We start from the raw sequence: 17,546 nt of genomic DNA, 5'->3' as shown, positions 1-17,546 counted from the left end.
AATTTAAACAATTGTTCTTTACAGAAATATTAAAAAACCTTAACGTCTAAAAGGCTAATCAATTTTAAAATTTACTGAAATAATAGATAAGGAGGGAGTTAGAAAAGTAAAAACTCTAGTTCAATCACGGGAGAGTACTCTGATTCATGATTGAAAGAAACATTGGATAATATCTATAGAGAAGAGAATAAAACTACGCTATATCAAAGTCATGAGACATCATTTTGTAAACACAGCAGGGGGCAAAAGCTGTGTCGCAAACAACAAGAGTGTAGTAATGGCTCTCTACAGTCCCTCCTCATTTAGGTTAACTTATATATTTTTTGTATCACATTTATATCATACCTCCTCTAATATCCCGCACATAACTTACCTAAGGCAACCAAAGAGCAAGTGAGTCTGTCCACTTTTTCTCCCCTTGCTTTACTTTTCAATTCCTCTCCTTTCTGCTTCCTTAACTTCTTCAAACAAAATAGCATTCCTGACTGAAGAAGAGAAGACTTTCCGTAAGGGGTGAGACGTGGGATCAAACTGAGTTTACAGAAGGATTGGAAATTCCGTTGAGGAAGAGTTACTGGCAAACACGGCAATAAACTTTTCGGGCATTTTTCCCTAAGTACCCAATAAAAACAAACACCTTCCTCCTGCTTACAGTACCAGGCACCTTGAAATAACATGGGATGGTGTATTATGTATTAATAATGTATATTATGTATTGAATGTGCTCTCTCTCTCTCTCTCTCTCTCTCTCTCTCTCTCTCTCTCTCTCTCTCTCTCTCTTTTATGTTACCAGATACCCAGTGAATGCTTTATATAATTGTACTATTTTCGAAAAATAACCTTCAAGTGGAGGCGATAATTATGCAGTCAGCATTCCACGGTTATCATCCTACAAACAATTCTCTAATAATAGTAAATATGATTTTTCATCGCCAGTAGATTTCATGCCTATTGTGACGGGCCGAGAGAGGAGTTGTGAACTCAAAGGCATATTGAAAACGACTGAGTTATTTATTAAGGAACACTCTTCTTTATATACAAAACCTCAAGGCAACAGGACATGACCTGTTTGAGAGACAGATAATGTTACTGAGCAAAACGGAGACATGATCATTCAGGTTCTTTTTAGTGCGAGGGAAGAGCGCAGATACAAGCATAATATATACAAAATAATTATGTACAATTGTGTGAAACACGGTTGGTACATGGCTCCCCCCCTAAAAATGACATACTGTACATGTTAAATAGGGCGCCCTGATCTAGAGAGGCGAACTGTAGGCGGGTCATCTGGCAGAAGATAAGCAGGTTTTAGATGATCAATGGAGACCCAGTCTCCTTTGCCCCGAATGTTTAGGAGGAATGCTTTCGGACTGCGTCGGATCACAAGGAAAGGGCCAGTGTAAGGGGGTGTTAGGGGTGGCTTGCTGGTGTCGTTACGCAGGAAGACGTGCGTTACAGAGTGCAAGTCCGTTGGTATCTGATGCTTCGCTGGGGGCTTGTAAGTCTGGCGGCACGGAGTAAATTTTCCCACGACTTGACGTATGCGCTGGAGATCGTCGGAGGAGGTCGTAGAAGGAAAAAATTCGGCAGGGACGACCAACAGGTCGCCATACACCATTTCAGCTGCCGAGACGTCGAGGGCGTCTTTAGGAGTGGTCTTTAGTCCAAGGAGGACCCAGGGAAGCTGAGTAAACCAGTTGCAATCCTTGCAGCGGGACATCAAAGCTGCTTTGAGGGTGCGATGAAAAGGTTCTGATGTAGGGTGATGCCCAGGAGATTCGCTAATGACGTCCATAATTGAGAGGTGAAAGTTGTTCCCCTGTCAGAAGTAATATTGCCAGGGATACCGAATCTTGAAATCCAATCAGAGAGTAAGGCAGATGTACATGAGGCGGACGTTGCAGTTTCCATGGGAATGGCTTCAGGCCAACGAGTGGAGCGGTCGATGACGGTAAACAGGTAACGATGTCCTTGTGATGTAGGTAGGGGGCTTACAACGTCGACGTGAATGTGTGCGAAACGACGCTGAGGTAGAGGAAAGGTGCCCACTCCTGAATCCGTGTGTCTATGTACTTTGTAAGTTTGGCAAGAAGTACAGGCACGGACCCAATCCTTAGCATCCTTAGAAATGCCGTGCCAGATGAACTTTGCCTTCAGCAGCTGTGCAGTAGAACGGCACGAGGGATGTGAAAGGCCGTGGATGAAATCAAACACCTGTCGGCGCATGGGAGCAGGAATCCAAGGTCATGGTCTACCAGTACTGACATCACAGAGGAGGGTGGTGTTGGAGTCTTCGAGGGGAAAATCCTCCCAACGGAGGGACGTGCAGGATGTCCTACAAGCTTGATACTCTGGATCCTGTCATTGGGCTTCAGCCAGGGCGTTGTAATCCAATCCCAGTTGAACGGCAGCCAACGTGTTTCTTGACAGGGCATCAGCAACGGGATTCATTTTCCCATGGACGTATTGGAGGGTGCAATTGTATTCAGCCACGGCGGAGAGATGTCGGCGTTGACGGGCGGACCAGGCGTCGGACTGTCGAGTGAAGGCGTGCACCAGAGGCATGTGGTCTGTACGAATGACGAAGGGCGTACCTTCTAAGAAATGGCGAAAGTGACGGACAGCCAAGTGCACCGCCAGCAATTCTCGATCGAAGGTAGAATAACCCGATTCTGCCTTGGACAGTTTTCTGCTGAAGAAGGCCAATGGGCGGGGCGAGCCTTTGACCACCTGCTCGAGTATTGCACCAATAGCGACATCGCTGGCATCAGTGGAGAGAAGGAGAGGGGCGTTTGGGATAGGAAAAGTGAGAGCCGCAGCAGTTGATAGGGCCTTCTTTGCATTGCAGAAGGCTGCTTCTTGAAGAGGACCCCACTTCAGGTCCTTTGGCTTGCCCTTGAGGGAGGCGTAGAGGGGAGCAAGAGTGGCGGAAATGGCTGGCAGAAAACGGTGATAATAGTTGATCATGCCCAAGAATTCCTGCAGAGCTTTGACGGTCGAGGGCGTGGGGAAATTCTGAACGGCTGCTACCTTCTCAGGGAGGGGATAGACTCCTTCAGGAGTGATACGGTACCCTAAGAACGACACTTCGTTGGCGCCAAAGGTACACCTGTCGTACCGGACTACAAGGCCGTTTTGTTGCAGGCGGTCGAGCACGATGTGCAGGTGACGGAGGTGTTCCTCTTTTGAGGAGGAGAACACAAGTATGTCGTCCACATAACATACACAGAAAGGGAGGTCCCCTAAGATGCCATCCATGAGACGTTGAAACGTTGCCCCAGCATTACGAAGGCCAAAACAGGAGTAATTGAAGGTGTATGTGCCAAACAGAGTGGTGATGGCAGTCTTGGGGATGTCTTCTGGGTTCATTGGCACCTGATAATACCCCTTCAGGAGGTCGAGTGTAGAGAAAACCTTTGCTTTTTGCAGGTAGGAGGTTACATCGGCAATGTTTGGGAGGGGGTAGTGATCCGGTTCTGTTTGCATGTTCAGGCGCCTGTAATCCACGCACGGACGGAGGGAGCTGTCTTTCTTCAGAACGATGTGTAAGGGTGAGGACCATGGGCTGGAGGCCTTTTGGCAAAGGCCCATTTTCTCCATTTCGGCGAATGTCTGTTTGGCGGCTGCCAATCGTTCCGGTGCTAGACGCCTGAATTTTGCGATGACTGGGGGTCCCGTCGTCTTGATATGGTGATAAATACCGTGATTGGCAGGAACCGTGGTCGTTTGGCGAAGTTCTGGACGGAAAACTTCCGGGTACGACTTGAGGAGGTGGGCGTAGGCATCCGTGGGTGCGCTGAGGTGGAGAGCGAGGTTGGAGGGGGTGGGTTGAAGAGGTGTCGACAAGTACGAGTCTGCGTTGACCAATCGTCGGTGAGCGACATCGACCAGAAGGTGGAAATGAGAGAGGAAATCCGCACCGAGGATTGGCATTGTGACGTCAGCAACGAGAAACTTCCAATTGAATTTACCGTTTCCGAACGGTAATGTGAGGTTCTCGTAACCGTAGGTGGGTATCGTAGATCCGTTGGCTGCTACCAAGCGGACGTCGGAAGATGTAGACAGACTACGTTGTGCCTTGAAGAGTTTCCTTGGCAAAAGAGAACGACAAGCACCCGTGTCTACCAAAAATTGCACGCCCGTTCCTGCATCCTGTAAAAAGAAAAGATTAGAAACATGGGAGGCCACCGCCACAAGCGATGGCCTACTTACACGTTTTTTGGCCACTGACAATCTTTGCCACATTTCTTCACGGTTGCCCCGAATCTGAAGTGGTAGTAGCAAAACTGCGGCGGATGGGAGGTAGTAAGTGGCTGTAGAAGTCGTTCGTTGGGGCGCGAGCGATTGGTGGGTGGTGGGCGGCTTTATCGCCGCTTCGGCACGTCACGGAGTAGGCGTGTATGTCCTACGGCATTCATGTCAGCTTCAGTTGTCGTTGAATACGCATCCTCGTCGTCAGGGGTGGAGGCGTTGATGGAGGTCTTGAAGTGGCTGTCCATAAGGGCGTCGGCTTTGGTCATCAAGTCCTTTATGGGTAAACTATCGACATCGGGTATGGCAGCGCACACAGGTACAGGTAAACGGCGTATCCAAAGGGCACGGAGTAGGTTCACCTCACGAGGAGAGCCGTCTGCGGCAGGTTGAAGGCGAGCGATACTGGTCATTTCCCTGAGGGCAAGCGAAGCCCTTTGGTCCCCCAACGGTTGTTGCGAGAGCTGAAAAAGCTTTGCTATACGGGCGTCTGGCGACGGCAAGTACTGCTGCAGAAGGTATGATTTGAGGTCGTCATACGCTATTGGGGTGTCTCCTTGTTCACAAAGCCAGTCGGATATTTCTGGGAAGGTGTACTCGGGTATCGCCGCGAGAACATAATCCGCTTTGGTGGTTGAGCGAGTCAGGCCCCTGATACAAAAGTGGACTTCAGCGCGTTGAAACCAAGCGAACGCTTCTCCGCTAGCGAATGGTGAAAGTTTCAATGGAGCGGCCGCAGTGCCAACTGCTGGGGTAGAGTCCGCCTCCGTCATATTACCAACGATGGAGGGGCGAGGGAGGTGGGGGTGGAAGGCAGTGGGAGCGAGTCGACTTCCGGGGTCACCAATGTGACGGGCCGAGAGAGGAGTTGTGAACTCTCTCTCTCTCTCTCTCTCTCTCTCTCTCTCTCTCTCTCTCTCTTATGTTACCAGATACCCAGTGAATGCTTTATATAATTGTACTATTTTCGAAAAATAACCTTTAAGTGTAGGCGATAATTATGCAGTCAGCATTCCACGGTTATCATCCTACAAACTATTCTCTAATAATAGTAAATATGATTTTTCATCGCCAGTAGATTTCATGCCTATTGTGACGGGCCGAGAGAGGAGTTGTGAACTCAAAGGCAGATTGAAAACGACTGAGTTATTTATTAAGGAACACTCTTCTTTATATACAAAACCTCAAGGCAACAGGACATGACCTGTTCGAGAGACAGATAATGTTACTGAGCAAAACGGAGACATGATCATTCAGGTTCTTTTTAGTGCGAGGGAAGAGCGCAGATACAAGCATAATATATACAAAATAATTATGTACAATTGTGTGAAACACGGTTGGTACACTATATCTTTTTTTATTATTTGATGCTGAAGTTTCATGAATTTTGCTGCGGTTTATACTCCCTAGATTACTATTTCTGTCAACTATGGTTAGAAGGTGCATCTTTTTCCTTCCTAATGTGGTGAAGTCAAGAAAATTGTCATAGATTAAATTAATTGTTTTTGATTAGCCTTAGTGAAAATCGCCCAGCAGAGGCCACATGGATAATTTCAAGTAAATATTGATAAAGATTTGATTGTTTTATCGTCTTGGAAACTCTTTCCCTAAAGTTAAAACCTAATGCATTTCATATTTCATGCAAATCTAAGAAAGTTATTGGGCAGCTATTCTCGTATTTATTTCTAATGTAAGGAAGATTAACCAATTATAATACCAATAGGATAAGTCACCGATTTAGTCAATGTTTGTTTGTGTAAACGTCTTTTTTTTTTTTTTTTTTAAGATAAGAGATTTTAATGAAAATTGTCGAGAAAAGAAAATTAGGTAACTTCTCTTAAATGAGTAAACTTATGCCTGATATAAGGAAGGTTGACATTTCAACCATCTAGCAACACGGAAATGACTTGACTATTCTAATGGGATGATATTTCAATATTAGAGAATCAAGAAAACCATATTTAGTAATGTTCAAAGTAGAAGTTCTTTTATTTTGTCTGATTAAGCCGAGTGTTTTTTGGTCTGAATGCTCAATTGAATACTCATTTATTTTGTCTGTATGTGAATAACTTCGTAAATATGTTTGAATTTCTAAGTACTTGATTTTGTGAGTCTTTACTTATATATACCTACGTATATGTATGTTTATGTACCGGAACTTATGTATAAGTGCATATGTGAGACTTAAAAGAATGTAAATATTGGGTACATGTAGTATATGTGTGAATTTATGTGGCAAGTGATCTCCGATGTCCATTGAGGCAAACACCATCAAATATTCCCGGACTAGTTGCTCAAAAGAGCCAGTATCACCCATCCCACTGATGAGTAGCACTAAGTCAAAAAGGCCACTGTCTATAATCCACTTTTTCTGTAATATTACAAGTAGTCAAAATAGTAACAATGAAAATAAAAATGTAGTAATTATGATGTCTTTTGTTTTACAATACTACATAAATATGGATAAATTAATCAATAAGGAGGATGTGTAATATTTTTTGATGTGGTCATGATCCATGAATGATTGTAATAAGAGTAAGAAATGTGTTTATTTTTGCTGTGATTAGTATTTTTTCTAGTATTTTCTATCAATATAATGACTGTGAACTGTATAATGCTTAAACAGTTTGAAAAAAATAATTGAGGTAAAATTTTGTTTCATCGTGATATATTTATTTTACCCTTTTTTTATGAACGATGTTTATTTTATTGAACTATAGTACAACGCATTCCTATAAAAAAATCAACAGCAATGAAATAAAAAGCTTCGGATGTGTCTAATGGTATAAATCTCAAAGTGAGAATTAGTCTTACTTTTCCAGTTTTTCTGAATGTTCCGCTATGTGGTTTTGCTGATTTCTGCGTTTTGCGTATATTTGATATAAACTTTATATATCTATTTTGCCTATTTGCTAATAAGGTGTTTTAATAAATTTCTTTGTTATGTAGATTATATAGCAAAGATCTAGATTAAATGAATAGCAGTCTTGAAATGTTTTTATATCTTGTTTGCCTGAAAAACATTCTTTTTTTACATTGACATAATTAATAGTCTTTCATACCTTGGGTACTAACAAAGGTCATAGAAGGAGCTTTGTGTTAATAAATAGCATAGAAGAAGTTTATAATTGTTTCAAATTCTCTTCCTTCTTCCTTCCCTCTCTGTTTTAAAAGAACAGTAATATCAGGCATCAACGGTTCGCCTAAATACCGAGGCTCTCCAAGATTAATAGTTCCTCAGAATCCCGGCCATTAATCTCCAATGGTATTGCCAAGTAAATTAGCACATAGAGAATCCCTGTTTCATCCGAGGTAAGTCTTTCCTGTTTATTTGTAAGCGAGTTCACGGCAAGCGGGAAATGCCCGGCTTCCAGTTCAGACGTCCTACTTGACAACACCCAGAAGTGATAAACTAATACTAAGTTTAAAAATGTGAATAAATAATTCTATCAAGTTACGTTAAATACATCGAACTAATAAAAAAAGATGTAATTTTCTTGTTATTGCTCTCAATTTCTTTCCAAAAGTGGAAGATGTTTTCCATGTAAAAGCAATTGCTAAAATTATGTCCATTTTAAAATGCTATCACTGATGTCCACGGATGGACATCATTTACACACATAGATGTTACATATATAATACGTTCACATATACACATAGACGAACATACACAAACACACAAACATACCTAAAGCTTATTAAGAAAAAAGAGAGAGGGAGATAGAGAGAGAAAAGAAAAGTTCTGAAATACATTGTGGATTATAATAGACGCATCTGGTAAATATGACAACACCATTAGCTTTTATATATAGTCCACCCTGCATTACATTATGCTAAACACTGGGTTAGTATGGAAAGAATAGGTGTATATCAGCTCTAGTCAAGACATATGTTCGTAGAAGCAGAAATAAATTAGAAACATTCATGAGCGTTTAAACTCAACTCCACAATGCCAACGTGGGTTGGTTGGACCTCCCCCCACCCCCACCCCCAGCCCGGGGACGGGCAGAGCCTCTATAATTTTTTGTCTCTCTAAATAAGCAGGTTGCTGTGAACAGCATATCAATGTAGTGCCATTGTGGCAATGAATAATAGCATATGGTTCTAGTGACAAACATACACGCTTACGTACGCCCACATAAATAGATATGTGTATATATACATACACACACACACACACACACACACACACACACACACACATATATATATATATATATATATATATATATATATATATATATATATATATATACAGTATGTATATATGACAAAAAATCATAACCAAGATAGACAATGAAATTTCAAGTTGAAAGATAAACATCGAAAGACCTATAACAACTCAGCCATTTCCAATAAGAGTTTTGTAACATTCTTCAAATAGACTGTATGTGGTGGTAGGCACAAAAGCGAGGCTGCGGATAATATCCATAAAAAGAAATTCAATGTCATCTAAAAATGGGATAAAAGGCAATAGAGAAAAGAACATATAAATATTCAATATTTTCTGATAGGAGAAGAATATTGAATTTTTTTATTGGACAAAAAGTTGATATACTAAGGGTTCTTTATACATGACATGTTATGTGGAATATATTAAAAAAAAAAAATAGATAATATAAAAAAAAAAAATAGATGAAATGTATCTTAAGTCTGCGAAATAGCTCCTATTGTTATGAATAATATTTTTCAACTGAAAGGAAAATGTAAATAGTTTTCAAATGAAATAGATGAATGATATACCTTCCTTAATAACTTTAGTCGTTTATTTCATTTCCCATTTTCTCTCATGACGGTTTTGTGCATATTCCATTGTGCGTTGTATTTGGATTAAGTAGGTGTGATAATATCTCGTTTCTTATTCATTAAATAGAAGGAGCCAGGCCCAAGTTCTCTTCTTCAAACCCTTCATGAAAACGGCACCATACATAAATTACTTTGAAATTATGTTTTTCGCGTAGCATGAATTCTTGCTTGTATTGCATAAGATATTTTGCGCGAATTCAAGTCCACGCCTTTATAGAACTAACTTGAATCGTAACAGTTATCCGAATTTAGAACACATCCGAAAAATGAGCTTATCCTTTTGCCTTTCACTTTTATGTTTATTCATTATTTCCGACATTTTTTGGCCGAATAGTTGACTTCACTGGCCTTTATTGACAATAATGCTTGTATTTACTAATTTAGTACTATTCTCTCACTAGATAATGAAGCTTTAGGAAGAATGGCTGAATGACGTAATTGTTCCGTTGTTTCAATATACTATAGTGTGTTTTGAATGCGACCGTGAAAATCACAGTGGCAATATGTATTTATTCCATCTGGTAAAGAATACGGTTAGATTTTGATTGTAAATGTTAAGAAGATGACAGATATTAATAAAGGAGGAGAGACTTTCAAGTGTTTGATATGGAACAGTTGTGTAAAGTCTTTTGGAAAAAACCTGAACGTTTTGTTTAGCATACGTGAACCAAGAAATTATTTGATAAAAGTATAAGAAATAATATAAGAGTTAGAATATAAGTATGGCCGAGTGACAAGTCTAGTGTGAAGTTGGGTCTCAGACAAATGTGTGTTCTATTTCTATTACATATGTGCAGTATTCTTAGATATAAAGCAATACAAAAGTTCAATGAAAAATGGGCCGTAGAAAAGAGTGCGAAATAGTTCGTGTTTGCATAACGCAGAGAAATTTGTATTGATTTTGTTTAATTGCAATTATAGCAACATCAAAAAATTTCATACTGTTATTCATTTGACTCTTGTAAGATTTCCCGAAAATTCATCATTGCAAATGTATCAGAGAGCGATTAAATTCTATACAATACTCTGGGATTTGTTTGGCATAATACGATGGCTGCAGTGCCCATGGGAACAATAACCGATTTCTATTTTGAAAAGTGCATTCACTGCATTCATAAGCAATGGCAAGCGTGAAATTATTTTATCTTTTTCAATAAAAACATCAATTCAAATTATTCTTTTCCTGTTGTATGTAAATTGCTATATGCTTCTACCGGGGAGGAAAAATGTGTTTGTTATTTTTCTGGTTAAAGGATTTTCTTATTTTTTCATTCATGTTTAGTCATTGTATTTATCACACTGTTACTACATTCCTTTACGAACATTTATACCAATTAGGTTTCACTCAAGAATGTTTGTTTTTCATCTCGCAATTAACGTGTTTTTCGTAATTTATTTATTTAACTAAAATCTGTCAGTATTCATATGTATTTTCATTCCAAATTAATATCTATGTCACTTTGTCTATGCGTTAATTATGTATTCTATAGATCAAAGTATAACAGATTATCAGCCTTCATATTGTCATAATTGCCCTAATTCTAACAGTGAAGGATTATTACATTTATTCCCTCCTTAAAATCTAAATTGATTTGTTTCCTTTGAAATCACCTCTTAAAACTTTCTTCATCTAACAGTCAGATATTAGTAATTTTTACAAGTTATGTATTTTTTTTTTTTTTTTTCAAAACTATACATCGATGTTAGAATAATGTTAACAGTATCTTATCTAAGGAGGTAAATACAAATTACAAAGCGAGGTAAGAGGCAAACAATATCATAAACAATATAAAGCCTCAAAAAATATTTCGCCATTTAAGAAAAACAAAATAATGATTAATCTGAGTTGATTTTAAAAAGGCTAAATAATAAATTGATAAAATCATAATTTTATTAAGGTTAACATGAATTTAGTCTTGCTTTAGCCTTCATAAATAAAAGAAGGTTAAAAAAATGGAACATCAAAATTTATTTCTTGAGCTATATTCTAATTATTCAATGTAATTCATGTGATGATATTAAAAATATGGGGCCGTAAAAATACATAAATATTAAAATAAAAGATTGTTGAAATTGTTTCAACTTTAATTTTGAAATTGATGAAAAAAATGTTTTTTTCTTTTTTTTTTTTCTAAATATGTCAAACCAAAGTGTTACATTAAAAATTAAACAATGATACAATAATACGAAATCAAAACATTTGCCCAAGACACAATAATAACAAAATGTCTATATTTTTTTTTTATTATTATTATTATTTCCCATTCTGAAAGATAATTGTTGTCTTATTATCGCCCATAACTTTGGAGAAATATGTTACTGAAATTACACTGAAAATTAATTTCATTATGTCAAGTATAAAGTAAAGAAGTTATCTGATATATTTTCTGTAATTATCTACATTAGCGTACCTTAGAAAATTAAGAATATTCGAAGAGTCAGAAAACTGAATTTTATAAATATGCTCTTAAGCTCATAAAAGAAGTTATCCGATTTATTATCTATATGGAAATGATAATTTTACTCAATCCTGATATTATCTACATTAGCAAACCTTTAAAATAGGGAAACTTTTCTCTAGCTTATAAAAAAAAAAAAAAGTTATCTGATTTATTTTCTATAAGTATATACTAATTTAACCAAATAATGAAATTATTTACATTAGAAAACATTTGAAATATGAAAAAAAATATTCGAATAGACGGAAAACTGAATTCTATAGTTATATTATCTTGAAAAAAAAAGTTATCAGATATATTTTCTATAATTAGATACTAATTCAACTTGATCAGGAATTTATCTATATTAGCATATTTTTAGAATATAAGAAATATGTCATGCGACCCAGTTGAGTAAAATTTAACTAAAAAAGTCGAAGGAGGACATCAGATGATTCGCGTCAAAGCAGTGTTTATCCCGCGAATCTTCCGTCAAATATTCTTATCTAAATGCTAATGGCTCCCGTCACACTGAAGACTGCATGATACTTCCTCCACAGAACCTCCATTGTCGTTTTATCTTATTCGTTCAGACTATTTAACGGTTCATGTCTCGTATTCTTTATTTGTTGTTAAATCGTCACTGTCAAATACTCATGAAATAAGAAAGTCTTCAGTTTTCTATTGAAAGCCTTCATGTCTTCAATCATTCGAATGTTTCGTGGGAGCTTATTATATAGTTTTGGGGCCGCACATTTAAAGGCTCTGCAGCCTACAGTATATATATATATATATATATATATATATATATATATATATATATATATATATATCTAGGTTCCAATAGTTTGAAGCTATCTGTAACTATTCTCGTGTCGAAACGATTTGTTGGCTGCGCAATAGGTAGCAATTCTCTTAAGTATTTTGGACGAGCGATTCTGATAACTTGGTGGGTTATTGTACATATTTTAAATTCAATTTTCGCTTTAATCGGCAGCCAGTGTAAATCGATTAGTATAGGGGTGATCCTTTCTGTAGGTGGGACACCTTTTATCAATCTTGCTCCTCTGTTTATTATATTTTGTAATTTTTTAAGTTGCACTTTTGGTAAATTGTAGTAGATAAAGTTGCAGTAGTCAATCCTGGTAATAACACAGTTTATCATAAGTTTCTTCACGGAATTTTCGTCCAGGTACCTTTTTTATAAACACAATATTTCTTAGGTGATAACCAGCAGTTTTTATTGTATTATTTATTTGGGCATTTAGAGACAGATTACAGTAAAGAAATACACCTAGATCTCGAACTTTACTAGATATGGGCATCGCGTCATTGTTAATGTTCATTTGAATATCATCTAAGTTTCTCATGCCATTTCTCTTGTCAACCACCATGAATTCAATTTTGTTCTCATTTAATTTTAGTTTTTTAAATGCCATCCATTCTCTAACACCATCAAGGATTCGGTTTAGAGTTTCAGTAGTGTCATGTATATCATTTATTGAAAAGTAAAATTGTGTGTCATCTGTAAATAGTTTAAACTTCACGCCCTCCCTTGGTAGTATTTTCGATAGACCAATAGTATAGATGCAGAATAAGATTGGGCCAAGTACACTCCCCTGCGGTATCCCTCTGTTTAAGGGTTCATATGATGAATAAGAGTTTCCGATTTGAACACAGTAATTTCTACCAACCAAGTAGTCTTTAAGGTATTCGAAAGCTTAATCTTCAACGCCGATGGACCGTAAATCATTTAGTAGCAGTTCATGCACAACTGTATCAAAAGTAGCACCGAGATTGAGCAATATTAAAATACCACATTTGTTTTCATCCATCATTTCTAGCATATCATGTATAACACAGCATATGGCTGTCTCCGTAGAGTATAGTTTCTGTAAGCTGATTGGTTGTCAGGCAAAGTTTCTATTAATTCTAAGTTGTTCCGGAATTACATATTCAAGCACTTTTGAGACAAAGGATAGATTTGAAATCGGTCTATATGAGCTTAATTCCAGGTGGCACAGTGCATTTTTCAGAACTGGTGTGACTATAGCCATTTGCTCAGATTTAGGAAACTTACATTCATCAATGCTTGCATTTGCTATTCTCATTATTACTTCGGCTAGACTAGAAAAGTCTCTCTCTCCAATTACTTCAGATATTGGCATAAGATTGATCTTGCAGTTTGTTTTCTTTGGTCTCATGATATTTCTGGTGATGTCATCTTGTCTTATGTTGTTAAATCGTATCAATTTTGTCTGTTTGCCTGGTGTATCATTAATCTGATGCTGTGTATTTACAAATGACCTGGTTATGTTTTCAATTTTGTTTTTGAAGAATACTAGAAAATTATTTTCTAGTTCCTGGTCACTGTATCCATCAGTTAGCTTCTTTTCTTTTATATTTCACATCATACCATTCAGGAGACGATATAACTTATTTATGCCTGTTGCTGCTTCGAGGATCTTTCTCTTATAGCTTTCACTTTTACGAATTTATATTGACACGCAGCAGTGTTGTATGGTACCCAAATACTTTAACATATTCCACTTTCTTTCTTCACGTCTTTTTTACCAAAGTCTCTCCATCAAACCAAGGAGATTGGTCTTCTACGGTTATAGACTTTTCCATTGTTGGGCACATGGTATCATATTCACTTTTACTCACTTTATTGTAAGTGGTCATAAGACAGTTAGCACACTTAGCTCCTAACAGACGTTGGTCATCATGATCACAGGGAATGTTGATATCATCATTTATTTCCTTTGTAACTTCTCCAATAAATACGGTAGGAGAAAATTTCTATTTATGTTTAAAGTTTATTTTCTTCACTAATGCTTGTTTCTGTAGAGGTAGACTAAACTTAATAAGTTTGTGTACTGGGGAGATAGTACATTTCTCTTCGACTTTTATATCAGATGCACAATTATTCATGTCATCACTTAGAACTAAGTCTAGCGTATGACCAGTTAAAGTAGTTGTGCAGTCGTCATTATTCACTATTCGATATGATTTTAGTAGCTCACTACATGCCAAAGCATCGGAATTTGATGTGTCATCCATCCCAAAATTGAAGTTTCCATAGATAACTACTATATATTTCAGGGCCGTGTCCAATTGATTTTCGTTTATAAAATCCTACCAAAACTTCAGGTATGGGTTACATTTTGGAAATAGGTATTTGAAGCCACAGCCTTATTGGCCAAAATATGCAGTAATGTCTAATGTGAATAATGAAGCCACTTACCAGAGTAAATATAATAAATTGAAAGGGTAACTTAGCTAAATTTAGACGTACCCAGAGAGAGGCTAGTTGTGACGTGAACTATGACATCGGACGTAATACCCAATAAACATTCAATTCACAATAGTAAACACGACGATAAAAACAGGAGGACAGCAGAGCATTCATACGTCAAAGCCAATCTGTTCTACTTGACTGCTGTCTGGTGTTTCATTTATGGCAGGCCTGGCCAATTGTCCTCGTGGCTGCAAGACTACTTTCGTGCTGTGTGTTTTTGCAGTATGCAATGGAGAAAAGAACCACATGAGTCATATGAAAAGGGTAACTGGATAACAGATCATGCACAAACACCAAATGATTCAGATAGGAAGCCTGAATTAAATTTTATACGGGTCATACTTGAATGACAAGTTTGGAAAAAGAATGAGATATAAAAGTATTTTGTTTATATTAATGTATTTCTAAATTTTCACAATAAGAATAAGAGATGACAGATTTTTTCTTGACTGCAAACATTCTCATTGACTAGCTTCATCAACCATATATAACAATTTACCTATTCTACTGTTCTCCTTATATATATATATATATATATATATATATATATATAAATATATATATGTATATATATATATATATATATATATATGTGTGTGTGTATGCACACACACACACACACACACATATATATATATATATATATATATCTATATATATATATATATATATATATATATAGATATATATATATATATGTATGCACACACACACACATGCACACACACACACACATATATATATATATATATATATATATATATACTGTATATATATATAAATATATATATATATATATATACATATATATATATATATATATATATATGTGTGTGTGTGTGTGTGTGAGTATCCATATATATATATATATATATATATAGAGAGAGAGAGAGAGAGAGAGAGGAGAGAGAGAGAGAGAGAGAGAGAGAGAGAGAGAGAGAGAGAGAGAAGAAGAAGAAGAAGAAGAAGAAGAAAAAGAAGAAGTGTATAGGGTAGCTGTTTGTGTGTCTTTATTCATAAAGTGGCTATACGACTGGAGTCCCTAGTAACTACGTCATACTACAGTAGAGTATCAATGAGTGGGAGGGCCTTCAGTAATGACGTCTACATAGTCTCTCTCTGGGTGCGTCTAAATTTAGCTAAATTACCATTTCAATTTCTTAGTTTTACTCTGGTAAGTGCCTTTATTATTCACATTTGACATTATTGCATATTTTTGCCAATTAGGCTGTGTCTTCAAATAGCTATTTCCAACATGTGACCCATACCCGATGTTTTGGTAGGATTTTATCAGCGAAAATCAATTGGACACGGCCAAGAAATGCATAGTAATACGTTTTTCTCTATGAATTCTTCAAAAAAGATTCTAGTATTTGTTCTAGGAGATTTGTAGATTGTTACAAAGAATAATCTTCTATTTTTTGGCGTAAATTTTATTTCTATACAAAAAAAAAAGATATCTTTTCAGATTTGAGTAACTTTTATGAATAAAGAGTCCGACAGCCACACCAGACCTACCTTCTCTCGGTATGTGAAAAAAGGCATGTGTGATCTTTGCCTTGTCCAAGTTATTTAGCCATGTTTCAGATAATGCTAGTATATCTAAATATTTCTCCTTTATCAATTCTCGAATTTGAACAGCCTTATTACCTACAGATTATATATTTACATAGCCACAGTTTATGACATCCCTAGTAACCATGATCAGTATTTTCCGCTAGTCTTTTCAATTCCAAGTCAAAAGCATTACAGTCTCTAGAATTTACTGTATGGTCACTTGGTCTGTTTAACTTTGTGCAGTTTATACACTCTGACACTTTCGAATTACACTCCCTGGTGGAGTGTCTCCCCGAACATTTCCCGCAGACTTCATCTTCATTCTTAGACTTGCAATATTTTTCAAAATGTCCATACCTCTGACAGTGGTAGCAGGTGATCACGTGATACCTATCACGTATGTTATAGATACCCCATCGTAACGAAACTTTGTCCCCATTATTATGAATAGCCCTCCGAGCTTCAGGATCACTTTTCAGCACATAGTGGGTGGCCCCTCCACCCCCCCCCCCCCCCCCCCGAGGCATTTTTTTTTCAGGACCTCACTTATTTTATCTTCTATATTTTGGATTTGGTTCAGGCAGCAATTTCTTTGAATCAAAGCATTTACTACATCATCTTCATCATTGTATAGATTGCATATCATTATTTGGGGTTTTAGTTATCCGATTTTTCACGTTTCAGTGTCAGCCACCAATGTCTAAATTTTGTTTGCCGCCTCTTCTCTGATCATATTGTTTGCAAGTTTACTACAACATTTTCATTTGAAGTTGACCTCGTGTTAAATATAGGAATGTCTTTAAGTGCTTCTTCAACCTCACGTTTTCTTTCAGTAATTTTAGTTGTTGTATTAGTTGATTTAATTATCCACAGATTTTTTTCCTTAACTTTGTCAGCAAATGTCGGTTTCTCCAGTTTTGGGTCTATCAATGTTTGAAGTGTTACTTTAATTGATTCCATATTCATGGCAATAATGTTAACTTTCTCAGTGGGGTCGGTGTTGGGTGGAATTTGCTGCGTCTGCGCTAAGGTTCGCAAGAGTGTTTTCTAAGTCATCTATTTTCACATCTTGTTTGTTCAGGGCCAGACTACTCATGTTTACCTCCTCCTTTAATTTTGATATTACTAAATTGTTTAGTCTGACATCACGTACGCAGTGAGGGCATAACCAATCTAGGTTATTCCGGTCAATC

The sequence above is a fragment of the Palaemon carinicauda genome, chromosome 4 (genome assembly GCF_036898095.1).
Source record: "Palaemon carinicauda isolate YSFRI2023 chromosome 4, ASM3689809v2, whole genome shotgun sequence".
NCBI classification, from domain to species: domain Eukaryota; kingdom Metazoa; phylum Arthropoda; class Malacostraca; order Decapoda; family Palaemonidae; genus Palaemon; species Palaemon carinicauda.
Note: the sequence above shows the minus strand (reverse complement) of the source record.